This window comes from Lissotriton helveticus, chromosome 10 (assembly GCF_964261635.1).
Source record: "Lissotriton helveticus chromosome 10, aLisHel1.1, whole genome shotgun sequence".
Lineage (NCBI taxonomy): Eukaryota > Metazoa > Chordata > Amphibia > Caudata > Salamandridae > Lissotriton > Lissotriton helveticus.
This window is the reverse complement of record NC_136071.1, coordinates 1162654665-1162680172: the sequence shown is the minus strand read 5'-3', so window position 1 is coordinate 1162680172 and position 25508 is coordinate 1162654665.

Genomic DNA, 25508 nt, shown 5'->3' with positions numbered 1-25508 from the left:
TGGCCTTTGGTGTTGGATCCTGGTTTGGTTGATGCCTTGCTCCGTGTGCAGCTTTTTGCCACCTGGATTCTGGTCACTGGCTCTTCCCCTGCCCTGTTTGGTTTGGTTGGGGTTGGGGTCTGGCTGTCTGGTCCTTCTGGTTGGTGTTTCGATTTTTCGGATGCTGGTTTTCTTTTGGGGACTCGGGCCTGCTCCCTTTGGCTCTGTGGGGCTTTTGGAGCAGCGATCCAGGGGTGGTGGTCCTGTTTCCCTAGGTTTCTTGTGTGTGCCTTGGCCTTGCTGGTACTTGGCCTGTTCCTGGGCTCTCACTGTGACACCTCCTCCTGGGCTGGGTGCTTGGTGGTTGTTGTGTGGTGGCTCTGGTGGTCGGTGCCGGCTGTTCTTTCTTGGGCCTGGTCCTCCTCTGTGGGGTTTCGGGAGCTTTGTCCTCTGGGCTCTCTGGAGGCCAGGTCGTTCTGGTTGGGGGGCTGGTGCCTGGCAGCTGCTTTCCCCCTTCCTGGTTTGGTCTGTGTGGTCCTGTCCTTGGGTGGTCCTTTGGGTTCGTGCCTTTGCCCTGTTGCCTGGCCCTGGCCTCTTTCCTGTTTGCCTTCTCCGGTGTGGCTGTCCCGTGGTGTTGGGGTTGGTCCTCTGGTTGGCCTTTTCACCCTTTGTGTCCGGTTGCATCGGGGCTGTGGGACCTTCCATTCTTCTCTCATCTTTTTGGGGTGGCTTGTGTGTCGGTTTGTGTGTTGGGGCGTCCATTCTGTTCTTGGTGGGGTTCGCTCTGTGTCTGTGCTGATGCCTGGCCTGGTGCACAGTCAAAATATCGAGTTTGAAATCTCGACCTACAAAAATATCGTGTTGGAAATAGCGAAGGTACATAATATCGAGGTCAAGAATATCGTTGGACAGAATATCGACCCTAAGGTAAGTAATATCGATTTTTTTTATATCGATGTAAGTAATATCGAAGTTACTGATATCAATATTTGTATTATTGTTATGTATTTTATTATGTATGTGTAATGTTTTTTTGTTAAGTATTTTACTTGTTTTAAATTATGTGTTTTATTTTTATATATCATTAATGTTATTTTTAAGTAAATTTTATGTTTTAGTACTGGAGCGGGTTGAGGGTTTATAGGGGAATTGGGTGGGAAGTAATTTAATTTTAATTAATTAATGATTTATTTTTATTTATTGGAATGGGTAAATATTTTATTTTTAATTAATTATTAATTGGTTATTAATTATTTGATTAGATAATGATTTTTTTAATTGGTGATTAATGTTTTTTATTGGTAAATATTTGCTTTAATTGCTAATTAATTTTTTTAACTGGTAATTCATTTTTTTAATTGTTAATTAATGTTTTTAATTGGCAAATAATTTTGTTAATTGGTAATTAAGGTTTGTAATTGGTAATTACATTTCTTAATTGGTAATTACATTTTTTAATTGGGAATTATTTTTTTAAATTGGTAATTGATATTTTTAATTGTTAATTACTTTGTATTAATTGGAAATTCATTTTATTAATTGGTAAATACTTTTTCCTTTACAATATTTTTTATTTAAAAAAAATTGTTTACCATTTTTTAATTGTTAATCAATTTTTTATTATTAATATGTTTTTTTATATTTTAGTGTTCAATATTTATTATTTGGTCATTTATATTTCTTAAATAATATTTATTGTTATTTATTTTTAATTTATTGTTAATTAATTATTCAATTGTAATTATGTTTTTAGTAATTATTAATGGGTATTAAAAAACATTTTTAAATATTTTATTTACAACAATTATTTATAAGTATATTATATTTAACTTCTACGCTATCCAATGCTTTCCCTACTGTCGCACTCTCTGGAGTTGGAATAGTAATTTTTACCCCTACGCTATCCAACGCTTTCCCTATTGTTGCACTCTCTGCAGTTGGAATAGTAATTTTTACCCCTACGCTATCCAACGCTTTCCCTACTGTTGCACTCTCTGGAGTTAGAATAGTAATTTTTACCCCTACGCTATCCAATGTTTTCCCTACTGTTGCACTCTCTGGAGTGGGAATAGTAATTTTTACCCCTACGCTATCCAACGCTTTCCCTACTGTTGCACTCTCTGGAGTTGGAATAGTAATTTTTACCTCTACGCTATCCAACGCTTTCCCTCCTGTTGCACTCTCTGGAGTGGGAATAGTAATTTTTACCACTACGTTATCCAATGCTTTCCGTACTGTTGCACTCTCTGGAGTGGGAATAGTAATTTTTACCCCTACGCTATCCAACACTTTCCCTACTGTTGCACTCTCTGGAGTTGGAATAGTAATTTTTACCTCTACGCTATCCAACGTTTTCCCTACTGTTGCACTTTCTGGAGTGGGAATAGTAATTTTTACCCACCTGCTATCCAACACTTTCCCTACTGTTGTACTCTCTGGAGTTGGAATATTAATTTTTACCCCTATGCTATCCAATGTTTTCCCTACTGTTGCACTGTTTGGAGTTGTAATAGTAATGTTCACCCCTACGCCGTCCAACGTTTTCTCTACTGTTGCACTCTCTGGAGTTGGAATATTAATTTTTACCCCTACGCTATCCAATGTTTTCCCTACTGTTGCACTGTTTTGAGTGGGAATAGTAATTTTTACCCCTACGCTATCCAACGCTTTCCCTACTGTTGCACTCTCTGGAGTTGGAGTAGTAATTTTTACCCCTACGCTATTTAATGTTTTCCCTACTGTTGCACTGTTTTGAGTGGGAATAGTAATTTTTACCCCTACGCTATCCAACGCTTTCCCTACTGTTGCACTCTCTGGAGTTGGAATAGTAATTTTTACCCCTACGCTATCCAATGCTTTCCCTACTGTTGCATTCTCTGGAGTGGGAATAGTAATTTTTACCCCTACGTTATCCAATGCTTTCCCTACTGTTGCACTCTCTGGAGTGGGAATAGTAATTTTTACCACTGCGCTATCCAACGCTTTCCCTACTGTTGCACTCTCTGGAGTTGGAATAGTAATTTTTACCCCAACGCTATCCAACGTTTTCTCTACTGTTGCACTCTCTGGAGTGGGAATAGTAATTTTTACCCTTACGCTATTCAACGCTTTCCCTACTGTTGCACTCACTGGAGTGGGAATAGTAATTTTTACCCACCTGCTATCCAACACTTTCCCTACTGTTGTACTCTCTGGAGTTCGAATATTAATTTTTACCCCTACGCTATCCAATGTTTTCCCTACTGTTGCACTGTTTGGAGTTCGAATAGTAATTTTTACCCCTACGACGTCCAACGTTTTCTCTACTGTTGCACTCTCTGGAGTTGGAATAGTAATTTTTACCCCTACGCTATCCAATGTTTTCCATACTGTTGCACTGTTTTGAGTGGGAATAGTAATTTTTACCCCTACGCTATCCAACGCTTTCCCTACTATTGCACTCTCTGGAGTTGGAGTAGTAATTTTTACCCCTATGCTATCCAACGTTTTCCCTACTAAAGCACTCTCTGCAGTGGGAATATAAATTTTTACCCCTACGCTATCCAATGTTTTCCCTACTGTTGCACTCTATGGAGTTGGAATAGTATTTTTTACCCCTATACTATCCAATGTTTTCCCTACTGTTGCACTCTCTGGATTTGGAATAGTAATTTTTACCTCTACGGTTATACAACGGTTTCTCTACTATTGTGCTCTCTAGAGTGGGAATGGTAATTTTAAGTTCTATGCTATCCAACATTTTTATTAATATAAAATAGTAATAGTATTTTTATTTATTTAGTTATTTAATTTTTTTGTATACATTTAAATAATGTAGTATATAAATAATTGAAAAAATATTAAAGGTATATTTAATTTTTTAAAATTTATTAAACATACATCTTTACTTTTTATTTATGTTTATGTTTTGTTTGTAAATGTATTTGTAATTTATAATATTTTTTATTAATTTATCAATTATTAAAATAATTATTACAACTTATTGTTAAGTGGGTATATATTATATATGTTCTGTATATGTTTAATTAATGTATTATTATTATATATGTATTATTTATTAATTTTAAAAATTATTAGATATTTTTAACTATGTTTATTTTATTTATTAGTGTTATTTACTTTATTTTACATTTATATTTTTACAGAAAAAAAGGATATTTTTAACATCGATATTTTTAACATCTATATATTTTTTTCGATATGTTTGTACTTACCATTTTGTAGATAGGATGTCGATATTCTTGCCTTCGATATTTCTGCATCGATATTCCTCTAGGGCGATATTTTCAACGTCGATATTTTGTCAGTGATTCGCCTTGCCTGTGTGCCTGCCTTGTGTGCTGGGCTTGTCAGCCTTTGTCCGGTGGGTGCACTTGGTCTTTTTCTGTTGGGGGCTTCGTCTTCTCTGGTCTGCTGTGTTCCTGGGTGTTGGTTGCTTTGGTGGATGTTTCCATTGTGGCACTTTACCTTTGCTGTCTCTGTGGGTGCTTCCTTTTTGGCTTCCTTGTTGGCCTGCTCCCCTCCGCTTGACGGGTTGGGGCTTCCCTTTGGTTGGCTTGGGAGCTCTGTTTTCCATTTCTCTGGTTGGCTGCCATCTTGCTGTCCTCAGTGGCCTTGTGTTTTCCTTGGTTCCGGTTTCCGGTTCATGGGTGTGTCCCTGCTGGTCTGTTCTGGTTTGCTGGGCGGTTGGGCCGCGAGTGGTCGTCTTCTTTGATTGGCCTCCTCGCTGTCCTTTGTTGTGGGTGGCCTCTGTCGGGTGCTGAATGCTCGCTTTGGGTTTTTCTCTTTTTTGGCTTGGTCGTCTCCCATTTGTTTTGGTGGGTGTGTCCATGCTCTGGGAGGCGCAGTCCTGTGTTGGTGCTCTGCCTGTTGTTTACTGTGGTTCCCCTTTTACTTCCCATTGGTTACTGCCTTTTGGTGTGGTTTCTGGAGAGTGCTTGTGGGTTTTGGAAGGCCGGCTTTTCTGCTTTGGTATTCTCCACTTTGTAATTAATGGGGAGAGGACTGGGGGACCTGGGGGTAATGCTCTATTACTTACTGGTAATCTTCATTACTCTGGATCCCGTTGTCCTCGTCCCATTCATTATGTCCTGCCTTCCCTCCCGGATGGCCCGCCTTCCCGGTGGATGTGGTCTACGGGGCTAAAATCGGCCCAGAGAGGGGGCGCACCCCCTACCCCTAAACATAATACTGGGTCCGTGGTGTCAAAGTTGGCCTAGGAAGGGGCTCTGCATGCCCCTCTCACCATAAAAATTGCCCTGGGGTATGGGGTCTCTGGTACCAAAATTGACCCTTGAAGGGGGGCTATTGCCCCCTCCTCCTAAATATGATACCAGGACCCTGTGGATGGGGTCCGCAGTGACTGAAACATGTAGACCTGTATTATATGTATGATGTGAGGGACACTGCTTATATCCCTTGACACATCATCTCTTTGTTTTTAATATTACTCCTATCCATATTTCATTAAATCGTAGAGTTTTTTGGTTAGGATGCAATTTTAGATCATATTTGTTGTTGAGACAGATCCCATACAGACTTTCCAATCCTCCTGGTGGAAAAAAAGACCAGATGATGATGCTATTGATTATTAGTACATCAGCGGCCATCAAAAACATGCCTTTGACCACACATAGTTGGTGAGGGACCCAAATAATTTTTAATAAGATCCTCTGATGAATTCTGGTCCCACTCATTTTGATATTTTGGTATAACTCTCTGAAGCAGAGTGTGAAATTGCAATTGTTTGCATCAAACAGCTGAAGGAATAATAAAACGCCTAAAAACAGAAGATGCGGCAGGCCCTAACGGGCTCCCTAATGCTCTTTTCAAACATTCACCTGATTTTTGGGCAGAGTACCTTACACCGCTTTTTGACCAGATTTACAGTCAAAACAAAATGCCCAAGTCCTGGAAAGGGAATATCATCCATCCCATATTCAAGCAGGGTGACCATAATAAGCCGGGAAACTACAGACTGATATCGTTGATCGACGTAGAGGCGAAATTATATGGATCATGCTTACTTATGCACCTTCAAGACTGGATGGATGAAACACACATAATTCCCATGTTTCAAACGGGTTTCAGGCCAGGGATGGGTACATTAACAAATCTGACAACTTTGGCACTTCTAATGGAAAAAGCAGAAAAAAAGAAGACCAGATTGTTTGCATGCTTTATAGATCTGAAAGCAGCTTTTGACAGGGTGAATCAAACTCAACTATGGGAAAAATTAAGATCATGGGGCTGCCGAGGAAACTACTGGACCCAATAATAGGCCTGCACAGTGAAACCTGGGCAAGAGTAAAACTGGGTGATGGACGCAGCATCACTGCCGAAATCAGTACGCAACGTGACCTAAAACAAGGCTGCGTCCTGGCCCCTAGTTTATTTAACCTATACATGGCAGACATCCTTAAACACATGCATGCAGGTGAAGGTCATCCACCAACCTGGCAAATAGTCCAATTCCTTTTTTACAATATGCCGATGATATTGTGGTGCTGAGCCAAACCCCCATAGGTCTTCAAAAAATGATCAACAACATTGTTACTTGTCTGGAGCACGAAAGCTTGGAACTGAACAAGGAGAAGACTAAGGTGGTACATTTAGTAGACCCCAAAAAATCCAACTTTAAATGGTATGCAAAAGGATCACCCTTAAAAGAGGAAGCGTCCTATAAATATTTAGGTCTAAAGTTGGGGCGAGGACTGACCCACAAAGAACATAAATTGGACCTAAAGGCGAAAACAAATTCTTTGATCTATGCATACAGGTTATTATATAAAAAACTGGATTGCCCAAATTACACACATCTTCTAAAGGTGATGGCATCACAAACACTACCCACTTTGTCATACGCTCTGGTTACCTGGTGTGGCAAAGAGGCCGGGTTGTTAAACAACCACCAAACAAAGGTGTATAAAGCGGTTTTTAACCTCCCAAAATCAGCCTCGCCGGCACAGGTTCTAATGGAATTTGGGCTGCGGAACCAGAAGTTTCGGGGCATGAGTGGTTTTGTGAAACTGTACCATAAAATACGCTTGTCAGCGCAAGGTTCATTAGATAGCCTGTGTTGGAAAGAAATTGAAAATCAGTTGAATCAAACCACTCCAAGTGGTTGGGGAGCTTATTTGATCAAATCTTTGAGGGAGCTAGAAATCCAATCGACATGGGATACCATGCTAGATAGAGCCGGCTTTGATAAAATAATAAATAACGCTGCCAAATGGAAGTCCTTTTTGGAAGACAAATTAGCAATCTCCAAACGCCGACACAGGTGGACAGTGATTAATTCGTACTCCTTGACAAAACCCAAGGCATACTTAGAAAGCCACTTTAGCATGACGCTAAAGAAGTGATGCATAGAATATCGGCTGGGCCTACACCTCTCAAAAGACTTACAACCATCTTGGAAAGGCGTTTACACCGATCTTCATTGTCGCCTATGCGGTTACTATAAAGAATCACTAACCCACCTGTTATGCGTGTGCCCGGCACTTATGGATTTAAGGAGACGGCTTTTAAAGGACATTTTTAACAAATTGAACATCCGCACATGCAGGCAAGCCGTAATTCGATGGTTGGAGGGATCATCACCGATGCTGGCTTGTAGGGGGGTCAAATACATGAGAAAAGTACAATCTCTCCTACGACAAGCTGAACTTGGGGAAAGAAGTAAAGCCGGAAACTGTAATCTCCAAGCCTGATAGATTATTTTAACTAGGCTGGAAAATAAGCTACTAATGGGCTAAAATGAAAGTCTTAATTGAGATGACCAGTTTAAAAGTTTTTAAGGACCATTCCGCCCATTTACCTAACTTTGTATAAATCAAGCCTCCCCAATGAATCCCATGATTACAAGCACACGGCAATGGACCAAGACAACTAGATGATAATTTTATGTAATGTGTATTATAAATTGTTTGAATTTTAAAGAACCATTTTGTTTTATTGTGAATTGTAATGATTTTAAATAATGAAAAACAATAACATTTTGACTTGACTTGAAATTGTTTGCTACTCTCACCCTTCATTTGATATTTATAAAAATAATAGTGCCTTCATGACATATTGTGTCATTCTTAGTGACATTTTAACTAACCTGGACCTAAAGGTTCCTATCCTTGACACATCATTAGTAATCTTTATAACATTCTAGCCATCCCAGGTGTAGACTTGGCCTATCCATAACAATTTGTTCATATTCTCGTGAAACATTGGCTAATGCTAGCATAAACGTGCCTCACCAATGAGCTATTGTGGCCATTCTTGATGAGATTATGGCATAATTTTGGTCCCACCATGACATATTGTGGGTTTTCTTGGTCACATTCTGGCTATACCTGACAAGATAGTGGTCCAATTGTAATATATTTTGGGTTTTCTGTGCCATCTTGGCACACCGACTCGGTGATGCGACGAGTGCAAGGTAAGTGATTTTATTTGTTTATTTCATTTGACCTATCCAGTCGGCTGGCACCCCCCCACCCAGACCCACCCTTGCCCCATCGCCTCACTGCTCTTACCTGTGCCAGCCGCGCCTGAGTCTTCCACAACAAGAATATGCTTGCCACCTGAGGCAGTTGGAGCTACACTGTCAACCGCTGCACTCTCACAGTGCTCTGCTGACACAGTAGGTGGTCATGGAGAAATCCGCAGCTGCTATCCTGGTTTACCCCTCCTTTGACAAATACGCCTGGTGTATTAAAGCTAATGATTGTACAACTTCAAGTTCACGTGGACAAAGACAAGAAAATCCAAGACTCTACTCATCCTGGGCTGTAGTCTCAATATGACATAGACTCTGCATGGGGGTGACATGCAAAACATCGCAGGTGTCATGTTGATCCTCATTGTCATGTCTGCTGCCTTTGAAGTAATGGACCCCAACATCTGCATACCCACCTGCAGTCAGCAGCAAACATGGCTGGCCACTCACTCAAGTTATTGCACCTTTACTTTACCTCCTTAAAATTTTTTAGTAACTCACTCATGGACCTTTTCTGGTCACAAAACATTAAGGGACGGATTTACAAGCCCCCTGCACCACCAGTACGTCACTTTTTGTGACGTACTGGTGGCGCAGGGACTCCTCCATGTTTACAAGGAGAGGAAAAGCCACCCTGTGTGGCTTTTCCTGTCCTTGTAAATACGGCCTCTTCACGCGCAGCACATTTTTGTTGAAGGGGCGTTCCATGGGCATTTCTGTGGATGTTCCCACGCAACAGCCATGGAACAAGACACATCTCCAGATTTATGAGAAATCGTAAATCTGAATGCTACGCCACCCTAGAGGTGGCGTAGCTTGGCTGGTTAGAGGAGGCAGACCTGGAAGCAGAGGTCAGCCCGGGACCAGGGTTCAATTCCCGGCTCGGCAGGGTCTTGAGTCCTAAAATGTCCATGGACTCGACAATTCTCGCTCCGGTGCCTACTCGATTCATGGGTTCACACTCTGCGACTCTGGGCAATAGCTTGCTTAATCTCCACAACGGCCCCTCGCGGCGGGATGCCTGGCTTTCACCTTGCGGATACCCTGCCGGGGTTATCTCACAGGGGAATACCAGGACGGGTTCCCTAAGCATGCGCTTAGAAACCGCTCGGTGATTTGCGCTATATAAATTCCTGTACATTCACATTTACATTTGGAGAAATGTTTTAATTTCTCCTCGTTTTTTTCCTCTTTCAATGCGTGCTGCATTCTGCAATACGCATTGAAAGAGGAAAATGCCGGTAGTGGTTGTTTTTGTGCAGGAAGGTGCCCCTTCCTGCACAAAAACAATCTGTGTGTGAATGCTACGCCACCCTGGAGGTGGCGTAGAGAGGCGCAACGAGGAGAAATGTTTTCATTTCTCCTAGTTTTTTCCTCTTTCAATGCATGCTGCATTCTACAACATGCATTGGAAGAGGAAAATGCCTGTAGTGATTGTTTTTGTTCAGGAAGGTGCCTCTTCCTGCACAAAAACAATCTCCCCACGACACGGGCAACCTTGCAGCATGGTGCAAGGGTGCCTACGCTTAGCGCATGGCTACAGTTTGTGCACCAGCGCAAGGGGAAGCACAAAGATGCAACATATTCTTGTAAATATGTTGCATCCCTGTGCTTTGGAAGTGCCGCAGCTTGGCGCAGCCAAAGGGCTTGCGGTGCCACGCTGCCGCACTTAATCGAAGATCTGCCACTATTTTCCGGGTTGAAGTGCCAATGTTCATCTATAGCAGAGCAAAAGATTGGTTACAATAGTCTTAAACTTTATAATTAGGTGCAAAACAAAGGTATAAGACCTACACTTACACCCACACCTACTTAAATGAAGTAAATGAAAATGGACTGCCCTGCCTTATTCAGAGAAATAGCTGATTAATTTGATAACCTGAGTAATTAAGGATTGAGCCCAGTGCTGGTGCTACTAAAATGGCACCAATACCTCTTTGTTACAATTCTGAATAAAACATGTGGCGGAAATATGATTTCAGTGTCCCTACTGATGAATTAATCAGTTCTTATTTTAATTTCCTATCATGTTTTAAATTCATTCCATTAAATTTGCCTGTGTATTTAATTGTTCGCTTTTATATATCGGGGGTAGTCCATCCAATTAGCCTTTGCTGAGACCTGTTTCACAATACTAAACGTTTTCTCAAGGCGTGCAATTAATCAAATTGAGAGGTTTAATATGTGTATGTCAATCTATCTAACCTTCAATGTAAAATTCAGTAGCTTTCATAATGACACGATCACACTTCCTGTGCAAAAACAGCACTTAGCCCTCTGATTAGCTTCACTCCTGGAGAAAGTGATAAGTAACAAGAAACGAGTGTTGGTAAACAAGTCATTTTTGTCCTACAGAATAACGTGTCAGCATCTGCCCACCCTGCAGCCTTCAAGACAGAATCTGCTTCAAGGTTCTGTGTCTCACACTTCAGCCCTTAGAATGCTCCTCCCACTCACCTACAGGCCGAGATCCAGTGGTACTGGTGGTACTGGTCCCTGGATCCGTTGTGCTCTGATGAGGCAAACATCCAACGTGTGATCACAAGTCTAGGAACAGTGGTGTCAAGTTTTCCTCTATCGCTGCTTCCTCTCTCTTGGAAAAGACTTGCTTGGAGCATTCAGGATGCTCACTGGCTCATGCTATTCAGAGAAATACTTAATTCCACCTGTTTTGAATCCACCTGTCCCTGAGTTGTACCACTAAAAAGTTTGTGTTACCATAGCAATATATAGTTGCCTGTGCCTACAACTCTGATCCTAGGGAACCTGGGTACAATGATGATGTCTGCTGAAAAGGGGTGCTCACTGTAACCTTGTGCATTTTCCACAATGCTATAGAAGCATCTTCGAAATCTTTATATGTACCCCACTTCACTCCCATCTTATCATGAGGCATCTGTCGCCGCTCAGCAGTAGCACCTAGAAGCCATTAAACTATGCAGAGTGCACTATGCAAACAAAATAAGCATGTAATAAACATAGCTGGCTCGTTTCCTTTCATTGACCAGCCAATGTCATCTCAGGCCGGGTTGACCCCATTGACTGAAGGCCAATCACACATACGTGACGTGACTCCACTTTGTACTACAGTTGGCGACGAGTAAGTACATCGTGCTTGGTCTTGTCTAGGACCAGCAGTCCTCAGTCTGCCGCCGCCCAGTCTTGAAGTATCACAGTGCAGTGGGAGCGAGTCTGCAGTTCACTCCAGCAGCCCCTACATCTCGCCCCAACAGGCCCCACCCCCCGAGCAGTAAAATAAATCCAGCTGCTGTTGCCTTTGTTATCTCTCTCCTCCACTTTGGAGTTACTTGACAGAACCCTGCAACTGCATGACTTATGGCGCGTCTGTCGTTTCTGGCTGTGCTGCAGAGCTCGGTGTGCAGCGCCTACCCCCGGGGATGGGAATTTGGCATCGGTTTGCACTTTTCTTGTGCGTTCCCAGAGCTAACATATTATCTGAAAGTTAAAATAAATGCTGTGTGCTGTGTCAGCTGAGAAAGACTCTTTTATGGTGCGTGCTCTGAAGGAAGCATGTACTTATTAATGAGAGATTCTGAACATCAAGTCCCCTTCCTACACGCCCAGGTAGGTGGCCCTATGGCACTTTAGGGAGCACACGCAAGAAGATCGGAATTCTAGGGGGCAGATTTACAAGCCCAATGCGCCACATTTACACCGCCTTTGCGTCACTTCTGTGACGCAGCGGAGGCGTAAACAATGCGCCACGTTGCACCTTATTTACAAAGTGGCGCATCTAGGGAGATGCGTCACGTTGTAAAGCCCTGCGCCACATGAAACCTGCATTAAGTTTCATGTGGGCGTTCCGGCACAGGGTGGGCGTTCCGTCGCAGGAACGTCTTGTAAAAGTGACGCAGTGAAATCTACAAGATTTCCTTGAGTCACTTTTACGTCCATGCTACGTCAAAACCCTGCGTCTGCCTGAAGCAGGCGTAAGGAGTGACGCAGTATGTTAGGCATCGGGCGCCCCTGAGCACTGCTGGAGACGCGTCGCGCTTGCGACATGACTCCAGTAATGCGCCGCCCTTACGCCACAGGATGCGACACACATCGCTCTATCCTTGTGCCACGGTGCGCCGCATTGTAAATGCGACGCATTCGTGGTGGCGCAGGGAGGGAATTGTGTTGCATCTTTTCTGGCGCATCCCTGCTGATTTGCAGAGATGCGCCAGAACTCGTAAATCTGCCCCTAGGTGTCCTGCATTAGGCACGGTCACTGCTTCCACCTAAACCCCCTTAAACATCCATCCAGCTGAGTAACAGACCAACACAGCTTCAAAAACATGCATCGAGTGTATAAAACTGGGAATAGCTAGTTTCTCAGCACTCTAATCTAGGATCAACGGGAAACACAGATACAGAGAGACAAAATAATTTACCCAGGCTCACACAATTTACTGAAACAAGGAAGCCAGGATTAAAATTCAGAGTAAATCATGTCTCCTTGCTCCAAATGTCTTAATAAAGCTACTGGCGAAGGCCTCCTGCAGCCTGCTCACTAGTGAACTATTAATAACTGTGAAAGTATGAAGGGTGGCATTGTTTCAGAAGAAGTGATTTGATGCAGTGCTCCAAGAAGATGCAGAACAATTCTCTGAGAACACATTATTGTAGTAATAAATAGTATCGGCCAGATGCGGTTTAGTATAATGAAGAATGTGATCGGTGGGGTCAAGAATGTGTTTGGATCCATCTTAAATTCACCCTGAAAAGACAAAGGGGCATATTATCAAGACAGGCGATAAAATTATCGCAGTTTTAACGGCAGAAAACTGCCTCTAAAACGATGTCCTTCACATCTAACATGGGCTTCAATTGGAATTCCATAGAGCATATTATCAAGCCCATTATCGCCGTTTTAGCGGCAGTTTACTGCCGCTAAAACTGCGATAATTTTATCGCCTGTCTTGATAATATGCCTCAAAATCCTATGATCATGTCCTCTCGCAGCCTAATAATGGTTAGCAGAATTCAGAGAACAACCCTTGCTCACCAGCCTTGTCAAAAACCTTGGCTCGCCCCATAAACCAACCTCTTCCTGGTCTCTTCGGTGGACACATCATTCATGTCTTCACAGCACATGCGGACACCTCTGAGAAGGTTTTTTCTTTACCGTCTGCACCTGTCTCAATTAGAGGCAGCTACTGGGCTTGTGCTAACTGGATTTAGAATGGTAATCTGGTCATTTGAATGGTAATGGCTTCAGCTTGGGACATCTGACTTTCTTCTGCAGTGGATGCAGAACCCCACACCTGCAAACTTGGCACCACATCAAGTTGGCGCTAGAAGCACCATATTGGATTCCAATTCCCGGTCAAATCTCACTCAATCCTTCTGCATCACTCACAGGTCCCCCAGCTACTGCTTCTTCAGAAATGATCTATTATCTACTGACCATGACAGCTCAAGATGCTTCAATCTATATCCTAATGTATCCGAAAGGATCCTCCCACTCGGTGGAAGGAAAGGATTTATGGAACTCAGCCTCAGTGCATACTTGGAAAGTAAATGACCACTTGGCTTTCTGAAGAACCAATATCCACTGGCCCTGTCTATTAAACTGAAATTATGGAAGAAACTGGATCATATTCCAGCAGAACCAGGCAATGTGTTGGGAGTGTCCTACCACAGAAGAGCATCCTCTCTTATCGACCAATGATGAATGGAGATTCTTGTCCATTGATTCTCTCTGTACTGAGGCTTCAGCCTTGTGATGTTGTGGGCCTACCAGAGACATGGACACGGAGGGAAGACCGCACACCTGCAGACCTGCACACGGGGGGTCAAAAGGAATAGAGCCTTTCTTTGTCAGAGAACCAATATAAGAATAATAATAATCCACATTGGTAAAGCGTACCACCACCCGTAAGGGTCTCTAGGCGCTAGGGGCCATCGGGAAGATTAAGCAAGCTATTGCCCAGAGTCACATGGTGCTGGGCTAATCTGCCGCCAGTGCTAGAGATCAAACCGTGATTCCCAGATTCCGGAGTCAGTCGCCCTAGCCGATGCGCCACACCTCTTCCAATAGAAAGCCCTGCAGTGGAAATGCTGTAGGGAGATAACCAGTGCAATCCTTGCCCTATGTGTGATTTGTCACCTGCACTACCAGCTGCCTGATGACACCACAATGGGGAAAAACTGGGAGTAGCGAGACCCGAGAGGCGGCTCCTCCACAATGCCGGAGCAGAGTCGCCCTCTGGCAGAGCAAGGAGCTAAAAAATAAAACAATATTTGATTATCATTTTATTTTTAAGCAGCTGGCTCAGCCAGCTTGTGCAGGGAAGGGTGGAGGAGGGGTAGGAGAAATGCTATGTGCACTTTCCAAGTTTGCATATATGTGTTTGGCCGGCTGTCTCACGCCAACCAAAACACACATGTGATTTAGGTTTCTCCAGCTCGGCTGCATTGAGCAGCCGGGCTGGAGAAACCCCACAGACTCCCTGACCTGGAGCTTCTGTTCAACCCACTCAGTCCAATCTCTCATTTAATTCCTTCTTTTCCATATGGACGGTCTCTCACTCGATGGCTGAAGAGACTATCCCTCTGATCCCGAAGCCTGGGAAGTCGCCAGAAGAATGTGGGACCTACCAAACAATAACAATATTAAACACAGATGGTAAAATCTTTGCAAAGATCCTAGTGAATCAAATGTTACCTCATTGATCATTTTTAGTCGATCAGGACTAATCTGGCTTTGTCGGGCAGGCTGCTGCAAATATAAGGAGGATATTACAAATAATAGAAAAGACCAGCTACTGGGGGATACCACTGCTGATACTGACCCTTTACATTTAAAAGAGTCAGCTGGCTATTCCTCACTAAGGTACTAGAGAAGGTGGGCTTCAGCCCTCGTATGCTGTCTTGACTGAATGCTAGCTACCAGGCTCCAAGGGCCCGGGTCCTTGTTAATGGGGAATGGTCGAAAGACATCCCCCTCTCAAGAAGGGCTGGACAAGGCTACCCACTTTGGTTGCTGCTGTTTTTTCTGGTAGCTGAGCCTCTGGCAACCATAAGGGGCAAACGGGGGTAAGTGGTATGCCCTTTGCAAGAGACCACTGTGTTTTTAGGCCTGGGCATAGTAGAACACCAAAAGGGACCCAAAAACTCTCTGTTACGTAGTGCCGTTTGTGCTGATTTTTAGCCCCTGGTGTTTGTCCCTACCGTAAAATCAGTGTGAACTGCACCATGTGCAACGCAAGAGGGCGCGGCTTCTTTTTGCCTCTCAAGTAGATGTATTACTCGAGTGGCAGCTTCCTCAACGCGAACGGAAGGTTTTTCAGCGCAAGCGGTAACAACCATATGAGATTGCCTGCATTGAGAAATCTCGCCGGGAGGTGGTCTGTAGTAAGATTCTCTTTACTTGCCAACTTAATGTCAGCGAGCATGAGTGAGGAAAAAACTCCGCTCCGCAGACTATCGGAACGCCGCTTGCTACGCAGAGCATGGAGTGGGAAAAACTGCACAAAACGAGCAGAGTGGATTTTGACACCCAGGCCTATATGTCATACACCTGTTTGCAGATGATATCCTCCCGACCTTGACAGACCTGATACATTTGATTCGTAGGGTGAATGCGCCATTGGAAATGTTTAGAGCATTGTCAAGCTTAAGGGTAAACCTGGATAAATCAGAGATACTGAGCATTGGGTTTTAACGAGAGATGAAGAGTAAGCTGACAACCTTAGCCTGTTCAGATAGGCACTGGAGAAAAAACTGGAATATCTAAGAGTGTATCTTACACGACTGCATATCGTCCTCAACACAGCCAACTACGTATGGGCGCTTAATGCTATCCAAACTGATGTACACCAATGGCAAAGGCTCTATGTTTCCCGGCTGAGCAGGGTGGTGATAATAAAATAGAATGTCCTGCCTCATCTACTTTCCTATTCAAAGCACCACCAGTCTCCTGCAGTGGGACATTGATACCTTTGTTTGGGCTGGGAAGAGGGCGCAGGTCTCCAAGAACATTATGAAAACCTGTAGGGGATCCGGTGGACTTGGCCTACTGGACCTCCGCAAATACTATCAGGGAGCCCAGTTACGTGTCTTCTTTGAATGGTCCATATATGAGAGTGAGCGCCACTAGGTGGATATGGATGCAGAGGTTATGGGAAGGGCTCCGTGGGCAGTCCCCTGGCTCCCTAGGATTGCCAGACCTGTGGTATGTTACTTCTCTAATATCCTTAAGACCCCCTTCACCATAAGGGATAAATTCACTAGGGACAGTATGTTAACGGCATTTCCATCCCCATTAAAGCCCTTTATTGGTCATGTGGATGTTTTTCCCGGGTACGGTAAAGGGGGAGTTTGCAAGTTGAGACAAAGCGGGGTGCAGGATGCTTCGAGCCTTGTTTGGAGGTGGAAACATTAAGGACTTCCTAACGTGCAAAGAACAATTTCAGATACAACAAACAGAGCGCATGTGAGTCCTGCAATTCCAAAATTGGATACTATAGTCAGCCAATAAAGTGGCAGCCACTAGACAGCTATCTCTATGGGAATAGCTATTCACCACTTACAGTGGACCCAAGGGTCTCATTTCTACTATCTATGCTCTTCTTAGTAAAACTACCCCTGATAAGGGAGGGCTCTACATGAGGCTAAGGTCGTAGATCATGGGCCGCCCCACGCCCCGCGGGGTTCTGGGAGGGACTCTGGGGTAACACCCCCTTGCTTTGTAAGAGTATGCAGAATAGGCAAACTATTTGAAAAGTTATGGCGTTCTGGTACTTCACACCCATAAAACTGCAAAGACTGGTAATTCTGGAGATGGGTTGTGTTGGAGGGGGGTGTTTTAAAAAAGGTGACTATATATTCATATGTGGTAGACCTATCCTGCTCTGCAAATGTTTTGTAAAGAAATCCTCTCCCCTTTTCAAAGGGCTGTTGCCATACCCCGTGGTGCCTGACCCTGCCACCATAATTCTGAGTTTTAAACCAATGAACATGACACGTATCCAGAAAAGAACACGCCCAATGCCGATAAAAACTATGACGTACTCGCTCACGGTCAGAAGTTATTGTGCGGAAAGGAATACGCTTCCCAGTGCTTAATTTGTGCAGGTGCTTTCTGGTGCTCAGCACCGGCACCTATTTCTCAGGGCTGGGTTTATTGAATTTTTCACACATGCACAGCCAGCACTGTGTACAGGCCATTAAAACGCCCCTGCTTTGGCGTGCCCCAGTGTCTGGTCTTCAGGGTGAGTGAAGGGCAGGTGTGTTGTGTCATGTGCAGTATAAACTGCACGCACGATGAACTGGGAGCATCATTTCAGCTGCACCAGTCAGCGGTCTGCGCTTTCTAGTGTAGCCAAAGCTGCAAGGTTAGGTGAGTTGTGTGTGCCTTATTTTAAACACAACTGTTATCCTACAGGTAACAGAATAGTGCTTGGCCGTGGGATACCATCGATAAATTCCTGCACAGTGGCACCCGCAGGAAACTGCCCAGTAACTGCCTCCCTCAGGAGCCCAGACAAGGCCTTGCAGCGTAATAACACAATACGGCAAGCAGCTGAGGGTGGTCCGAAAATAGAAAAATGTCTTCCTGCCAGTCAGTGTATTAGTACCATGCTCCTATCTGCCCCAGTACCATCTTGTCTCTATCACACCCGTCCTCTCCCTTCTGCAATGGGCACCGTTGCAGTCATAAGCGCCTTGAAGAACACCTCCCATCCCTAACACTGTGACTGTGGCCCACCGCTACCTCCGACAGTGCCCCTCTCTCCACAGTGGCCTTCTCCCAGTATCCCAGTGCCCCTCTCTCCACAGTGCCTTTCTCACCTGTATCTCAGTGCCCCTCTGCTTACAGTCCCCTTCCCTTCTGTATCACAATACCCCTCCCTGCAACAACACTCGCTCACTCCTGTTACAGTGCCCCTTGGCTCCCTCCCTCACTCTCACAGCACCCCTCCCCACTATCGCTTCTTATTAAAGCATGCACTGGGCTGTGAGTATCCATACTTTGAGTTCGCACGTGAGACCATGAAGCGCTTCTCAATCTTGGCCACTCAAACCAGGAGGCTTTCCCAATCTCCCCAACCAGAGAGAGGATACACAGGAAATTTCTCAGCTTTAACCTGGAGAAAAGTAGCATTGATTCAAAACATGCTATCAGAGGGGCTAGGCTCTGTACCTCCCCCCACCCCCACAAGCCTGCTGAGATCTATCACCCCACACCTTCTCTTCATCTACAAAGACCCATGTCCCGTAAACCCCTGCTGCATACTTACAGCCTTATGTCCCTTTTGGAGAGACATCAGAGTTTTGTCTAGTTGAAGTTTTGACTAGTACAGAGGGGTAATGTAGAACATGTACCATGCAGATGACATAACTATCTCTATGTGGATAGCTCAGTGGGATTCTGTTTTTTGTTTCAGAAGTCCTTTTGTTACTTGCTGATCATAAATTACAATCCTAATATAGCACAGGCGGCAGACTCAGTTGAATTTTGTGCTTTATTAGTTAATAAGTATGTGTGGAACCCTGTCTGAATGGAGTTGAATGTCTGACTTCATTTGAAAATAGCTGGCAGCGGGATTTCGTGACTTATAGCCTGATCATGTAATAGAACTATTTGTTTGAAGCATGAGAGCGTGGTTCTCCATCAAGGCGTAATACCAATGATATACCTGACACTTTATTATGTTTTATCAGGAATACCTACTGTGATGGCACAAAACATCTTTTGATGGCATAAAACTTAACACAGTTGAAGAATCGCTATTGTGTGTCTTGGACAACACTGCTGTGCATTGAGGAGACAAGCCAAGAATGATACACTCCTGTCACCTCTCAACTTTACATAATAAATGACTTGCCTATTTATTAAAGCAGAGGTGTACTCTTTGCTTGCTCTCCCTCAGTATCTGCTTTTCTTCCTCCCCTTCACACCTCACTCCTTCACTTCTTCTCCAATCTTCCTTCACTTTCTGCCCTACATCTGCGTTTTATCTTAATCGCCACCTCCCCTCAATAAATGCTTTTCATTGATCACCTTTCCATCTTTCCCTTCTACTCTACTCTCACACGCTCCCCACTGTCCACCTTTCTCCTCTTTTCACTTTTCCTTCTCATCACGTTCCACTCCAATCTTGCAATCCCAATCTCTGCTTTCCACATTTCTCTTCACATTGTGGACTGTATCTATCTGTGCCTTCGGACCTCTCCTGCTCCCTCACTCTCCCTTTTAATTTTTTCCTTCTTGCACATATGTTTATATCTACTCCAGGAATCTATGTTCTATCTCAGGGTCATAAATTGACATCTTGGTGTGGCCACTCAGTCTTTCATCTTCAGTTAAAATTAGTGCAATTGAGCTGGATAACAACATTTTTAATTTGGTGTCAAGGCCCCCTCTAGTGAGTATCTGCTTTACAAACATACATGGTGTGTTTCTCCCTCTATCTCTTCATTTCTTCCTTTCGCATTATTTTCTTATTTCCTCCTTCTTTCTTCCATTACTTATTTATTTCCTTAGTCCAGTGCTCCTCTTCCTGCCTGCATTTGTTACAGCCTACTTTAATGCATTCCTTCCTTCATCCTTTCCTGTCTTTTAAACATCACAGTGCAAGCACATTTTCATTGCAAATCTGCCTCAAGTCCTCAAATGGCCATAAAGCTGCAATTTGAGATTTAGACATATTCTCTAATTTGAATTCACCTTTAAGTTGTTGTCATAGGCTTCCTGCATCTTATGTTACGTTGATTTGTATAGCGCACTAATCACTCAGGAGGGCATCCAGGGACTTGGGCAGGTTTGTAGGTGTGTAGGCGCCTGAGGTGCTTTGTGAAGAGCCAGCCCTTCATTTTCTTGGGGAACGCAAGAAGTGAGGAGTTGGCTCCGATGTGTTGAGGCTTGTGGATGTGGGTGGAGCCAATAAAGGGAAGTGGGTGGGGCCACTGGAGGGAGTGGGCGGAGCTGGTGAAGTGGGTTTGGCCTCTTTAAAAACTGTGGGCACCTGCACTTCATATTTTACAAATTAAGCACTGAAGTAAAGAATTACATTAATAAAACAAATTTCGTTCCGTGCCCTGTATCGCATTTTACGATGCAGGGCAGGGAACGAAATTCGTTTTTTTTTTTTTTTTGGTACTTACTTGACATCGTCCATATCCTGCATTTTACAACCCCCCACCCTGCCCCTCCCCACCGCCAGGTGTAACGCCCTGCACGAGCCGAGGCTGCACCACGGGCCGCGGCTGAACAATAGCTGAGCGGGATAATGTATCTGCTCCAGTGCCTTAGCCCTGGTTCCAATCCTTGTACCACTAAGCCTTTCATCCTTCGAAGGATGACAAAATGAGTACCATTGACTTGCAAAACAATTAACAGCTGATGTTTGTCAGTAGTACCAAAAGAATCACTCAGAGTGAAGGCAGACTATTCAAAAATGCCTGACATGTCTATGTTGACACTTAACGGAGTCTCACTTCCAGATAACCTTCCTCCACAAATTGACGCTAAGGCAAAAGTGCAATGCCCCTGTGCGCAATATTTTATTGGTGATTTAACTTCATCTCCAATAGGTGGATGCTATGCATCTATACATATGGTCTTTTTTAAGCAAAAGTTGATATTTAACTGCACGTATAAAGGTGTTTATTTTCACCCTCCCCACCTCACTCTACACCCTATGATTATGCACGGCAGCACTTGCCACACCTTGCTTTCATCATATGGTTCTAAACTCTCACACCTCACTCAAGAGGTCCACCATGGAAATATTTGACACCAAAAACAACCTAAGCCTTTGGTACCAAAGCAAGCATTCCTGAGAGTCTGGTAAATTGCCAGTGCCTCCGTTATATAAACAGGAAAGGTTTGATTGATTTCCAAAATACCAGATCATTTTTGCTTCATCTGAAGGAGAACTGAGGCCCATTCCACAATCTAGGGTCATCAAAGCCGAATGACTATCCCCCACTGCAAGGTTTATTTATCTGGGAACAGAAGAAGAGGATGACCCATGATGGCATTTTATTGTCGCAGATTTTATGAGAGGAGCAGAAGGTCTTAAACCTGATTGTTTGGTCCAAGGACAGCCAATGAAGCCTACACTTTCAAAACATCACATGATAATTTTTTGTTAGTTTACAGAACAGTCTTACCTTAATTCTGGATATTCTGGGGCCTAGCAGGGAGGCCTTAATTCATAGAATAAAAGATGTCAACCTCGCTGTAAAGCATGAGCATACCTGTAGCGCAACAATCCCTTGCAAGGAATGATAGAATCTTCCTATGTGCCTACAGTAACCCAACGCAGGGATTGGTAACAGAGGAAATATTAGGGGCCAAGGAACAGATTTTCATGAAGAATCACACTGACCGATTTGACCTTTGCCACGGGGGTTGGTGGTTTACCCAAGGAAGAAGGCAGTAAACAGTTGCTTTGGTGATGTTTTTCTACTGAAAAGTAAGAGCTCTGGCTTGTTGGTGTTGATGGTTAGGAAGTTGTGGTCCATCCATTGCTGGACAGTGTTTAAAAAAGCATTCAACTTGGGTCAAAGTTGGGTCAAAGATCTGGTGCCTTTTGTTTCAGCTGAACCATGATCTATGTGTCATCTATATATGAAATTGCTTGCCATCCAAGTGAGTAACTGAGGTGTAGCAGAGGTTAAACACGGAGATTAAATTGCATCAAGGAAAAGGAGGAGCCTTGTAGCTCACCACAGTTACTCACAACACAGGGCAACCAAAAGGTAGCCAACCTCAACAAGAGAGAGAGCCCCATGAGTAAGGATCTAAAACATTTGCCGATAATACTTTCAAAGCAATATTTCAAAGATTTCCCCAAGCCTCCTGCTGCCTCCAACAACTTCTCTCCCTCATAAAGCCTTTGCAACAAGCTCTTGGATTTCTTCCGTAACAAAATCACCTCCATGTACAGCAACTTCCACCCTCAACCAGAGCACAGCACTGTCACATCTCCATCACAGTTGATCAATGAACCCTGACATAGTGGCCTGCCATCACCACCATCAAATTCACTGGCACCATGAGGATCAACCACTTGGGACCTCCTTCTAACCCTTGCCCCCACCATGCCTTCACCAAAGCACTCCTACGTATCAGTGAAGCACTAACACCCATCCTCAATTCCTCCATCGACTCCGCCACATTACCAGACACCAGGAAACAAGCCACCATCATGCCTCTGCTCAAGAAACCACCCACTGACCCATACTTCCAACTACAGACCATTCTCCCTCCTACCAGACATGACAAAGGTCTTAGAGAAACTAACAGACTGACTGCTCACCAACCACCACAGTAACCAGCATATGCTAGTTATCCAACAGGTTGTCCATGCACAGTTGTTTATCTTCCATCGTTTCTAAAAAAAATGTCCTAAGGCTCGTAGAAATGGTATCAGGAGAGAATTTCTTTTACATCAGATGGATACAAATTACATTTTTGTCAGTAGTGTGGTGAATGCATCTTGGTTGTATGAGGCCTAAACCATACCAGAAAGATGTAAAGTATGAGTTTAAACAGTTCAGCGATATTTCCTCACAGTGCATGAGCAAGGGATTGGAGCACAGCAGGGGTGAGGGTGGTCAGCAGGGGAACACAACTTAACAGGGGATAAGAGTCACATTTTCCTCTGCTAGCACCTGAAGGTGGACTAGTCTAAAGGAGGGCACTGCATGATCCTTTCCCAAATATCTTGAACAGATGTTTTACGCCCTATTCAACTGTCGTCAAAGTGATTTTAAAGCACATTGCGCAAGTGACTGTCCCAGAAGCTAAATCACAAAATTCTGCTCCAAATTAAGTATTAAAAGCAAACAGTGGAGGGAGACCCTAATAGTAATTGTGACTTTGACTTTGATGATGGCTCTGCCCCCAACTCCTCAAAATATTAGCCCCCCCCCCAAAGCTTGGGTCCAGTTGCACCCCTGGGCACACCTTACCATCTCCAGTCGCTAAAGGGGCTTAGTCATGTGGCTGGTACCTTTACTGCGTTTTGAATAACTTTTTTTGCTGCTAAGAGAGCATGTATCTTGGTTTAGCTTTTCGTTAGTTACTCTTCAGGTTGGTTCTGTTATTGTCAATATGTGTTGCTTTCACCAGTTGTTCTTTCTTGACTTTTCTTTTCTGGTTTCAGCTGTCTGCTACTTCCCTTTTATGTACATGCATGTCCTTAATTTTCCTCAGGTTCATTTTTTTACTTTTAATTTTCTTTGTTTTTGTTCCTCTGTTTCTGTTTTCTATATTTACCCATGTCTTTACTTACTGCCTGTCTGTTGGCAGTGTAATATTACTATGCACCAACACGTCACCATGCAATGACCAGCCGGTTAGGTCTGCACAGGCAGTGGAAGCTTTCTTATTCCTTTTGGCGCTCTCAGGAAAAAGGTGACCACCCATTTCCATTCTTGAGGGTCCGGTAGGTTTGTAAAGGAATAGTCTAACAGTCCCAGTGACTTCCAGAGTTTTAAATCCAGACCTCACAGTCACTATTAGCTGGCCAATGACCACTGTCAATGCCTCCACAGCATCTGTAGATGTACCTCCTGATGCTAAGTCTATGCATGTTATGTTATGTTACGCCAAGTTATGTTATCTTATCTTATGCTATGTTATGCCAATTTGTAGAGCGTACTTTCACTATGTTATGCTACATTATGTTATAACTTATTTTGTGTTATGTTATGCTATGTTATGCTATACTTTGTTATGCTAAGCCGACTTGTGGAGCGCAATATCACCCAGGAGGGTATCCTGGCTCCCTGTCAGACAGACCCTCTTGTAGGACCACCAACCGAGCATCCTGGCTGGTCTCTGATCTGCACTAGTCAGAATAGGAATCTGCAACCACACTAATAAGCAGCTTCCTGGGACCCAGCTCACCTGGCTTCACTATGCTCCGCTGCCTTTTGGCTAGGTTTGCACATACATACATATGTATATACATACATTAATACATACCAAACCACAAAGGTCCTCCGTCGACTCGCAGCACTGTCAGCACTTGCTTCTGCCGAAAAGAAGGACCACGAACCACCAGAAATGCAGGCAAATTATGGGGCATATTACCAAGGAGGGCGATAGGCGAATATCGCCGCGTTGGCGGCCGTTTTCGGCCGCTAAGCGGCGATAATTCTATCACCCTATTAACAAGCTGTCGCTAACAGCAGTTAGCGGCAGCTTGTAGGTGATAGCAAGCGGTTTGGGGCCCGCTTTGCATGTCAGCGATATTTATCGCTAATGACATGCAAAGTGGGGGTACCCAACCCGTTAGCGACTGACAGCAGTCGCTAACGTCGCTTTCGCCTATTAGCAAGGCACGCGTAGCGATGGAAATATTCGTGCTAAGTGCGAATTTCTCCAAATACTAACACCTGCCCAGACCAGTTCTTAGCCATGTTATCCAATGGGAGGTGGATAACATGGCTAAGAGCATTTTGTCGCTAATGCGTGAATATCGCTGTATTCTCAGCGATATTCACGCATTTCCCTGCTATCGCCTCGATTTTTATCGCTTTTGAGACAAACCTTGCTAATAGCACGTTATCTCAGCGACAGAAAACCGGTGATGCGCGGCGATAAAAATATTGCCGCTAACCCTACTTTGCGATAAATATCGCTATTTGTTGGTAATATGCCCCTATATTTTGATTTTTGTTTTCCTCAGATAACGCGTTTCGGGCACCACTTGCCCTTGATCACATACTTGTGAGGTGAAAACGCCTTCTTTTTTTAATGCATACACTACATGATAAGACACATATAATAAACATAGGAAACATCCTAACACCAAAATTCGGAATGGGTACGTAGTCTTTTGTTTCTCTTTCCTCCTTCATATCATGTTCATTCCTTTTTTTTGTGTTCTGATCATGCAGAGGTGATATGCTCATTTTCAAATGGAGGTGCCAATCATTATATTTACAGACCCATCTATAATGCAGGAGAATATAAATACAATGTATAAATATATAAAAACGCATAAATAAAAAAAATAAAAAAATGCATTCATATAAAATATCACCAAAATAGTATAGAGGGCAT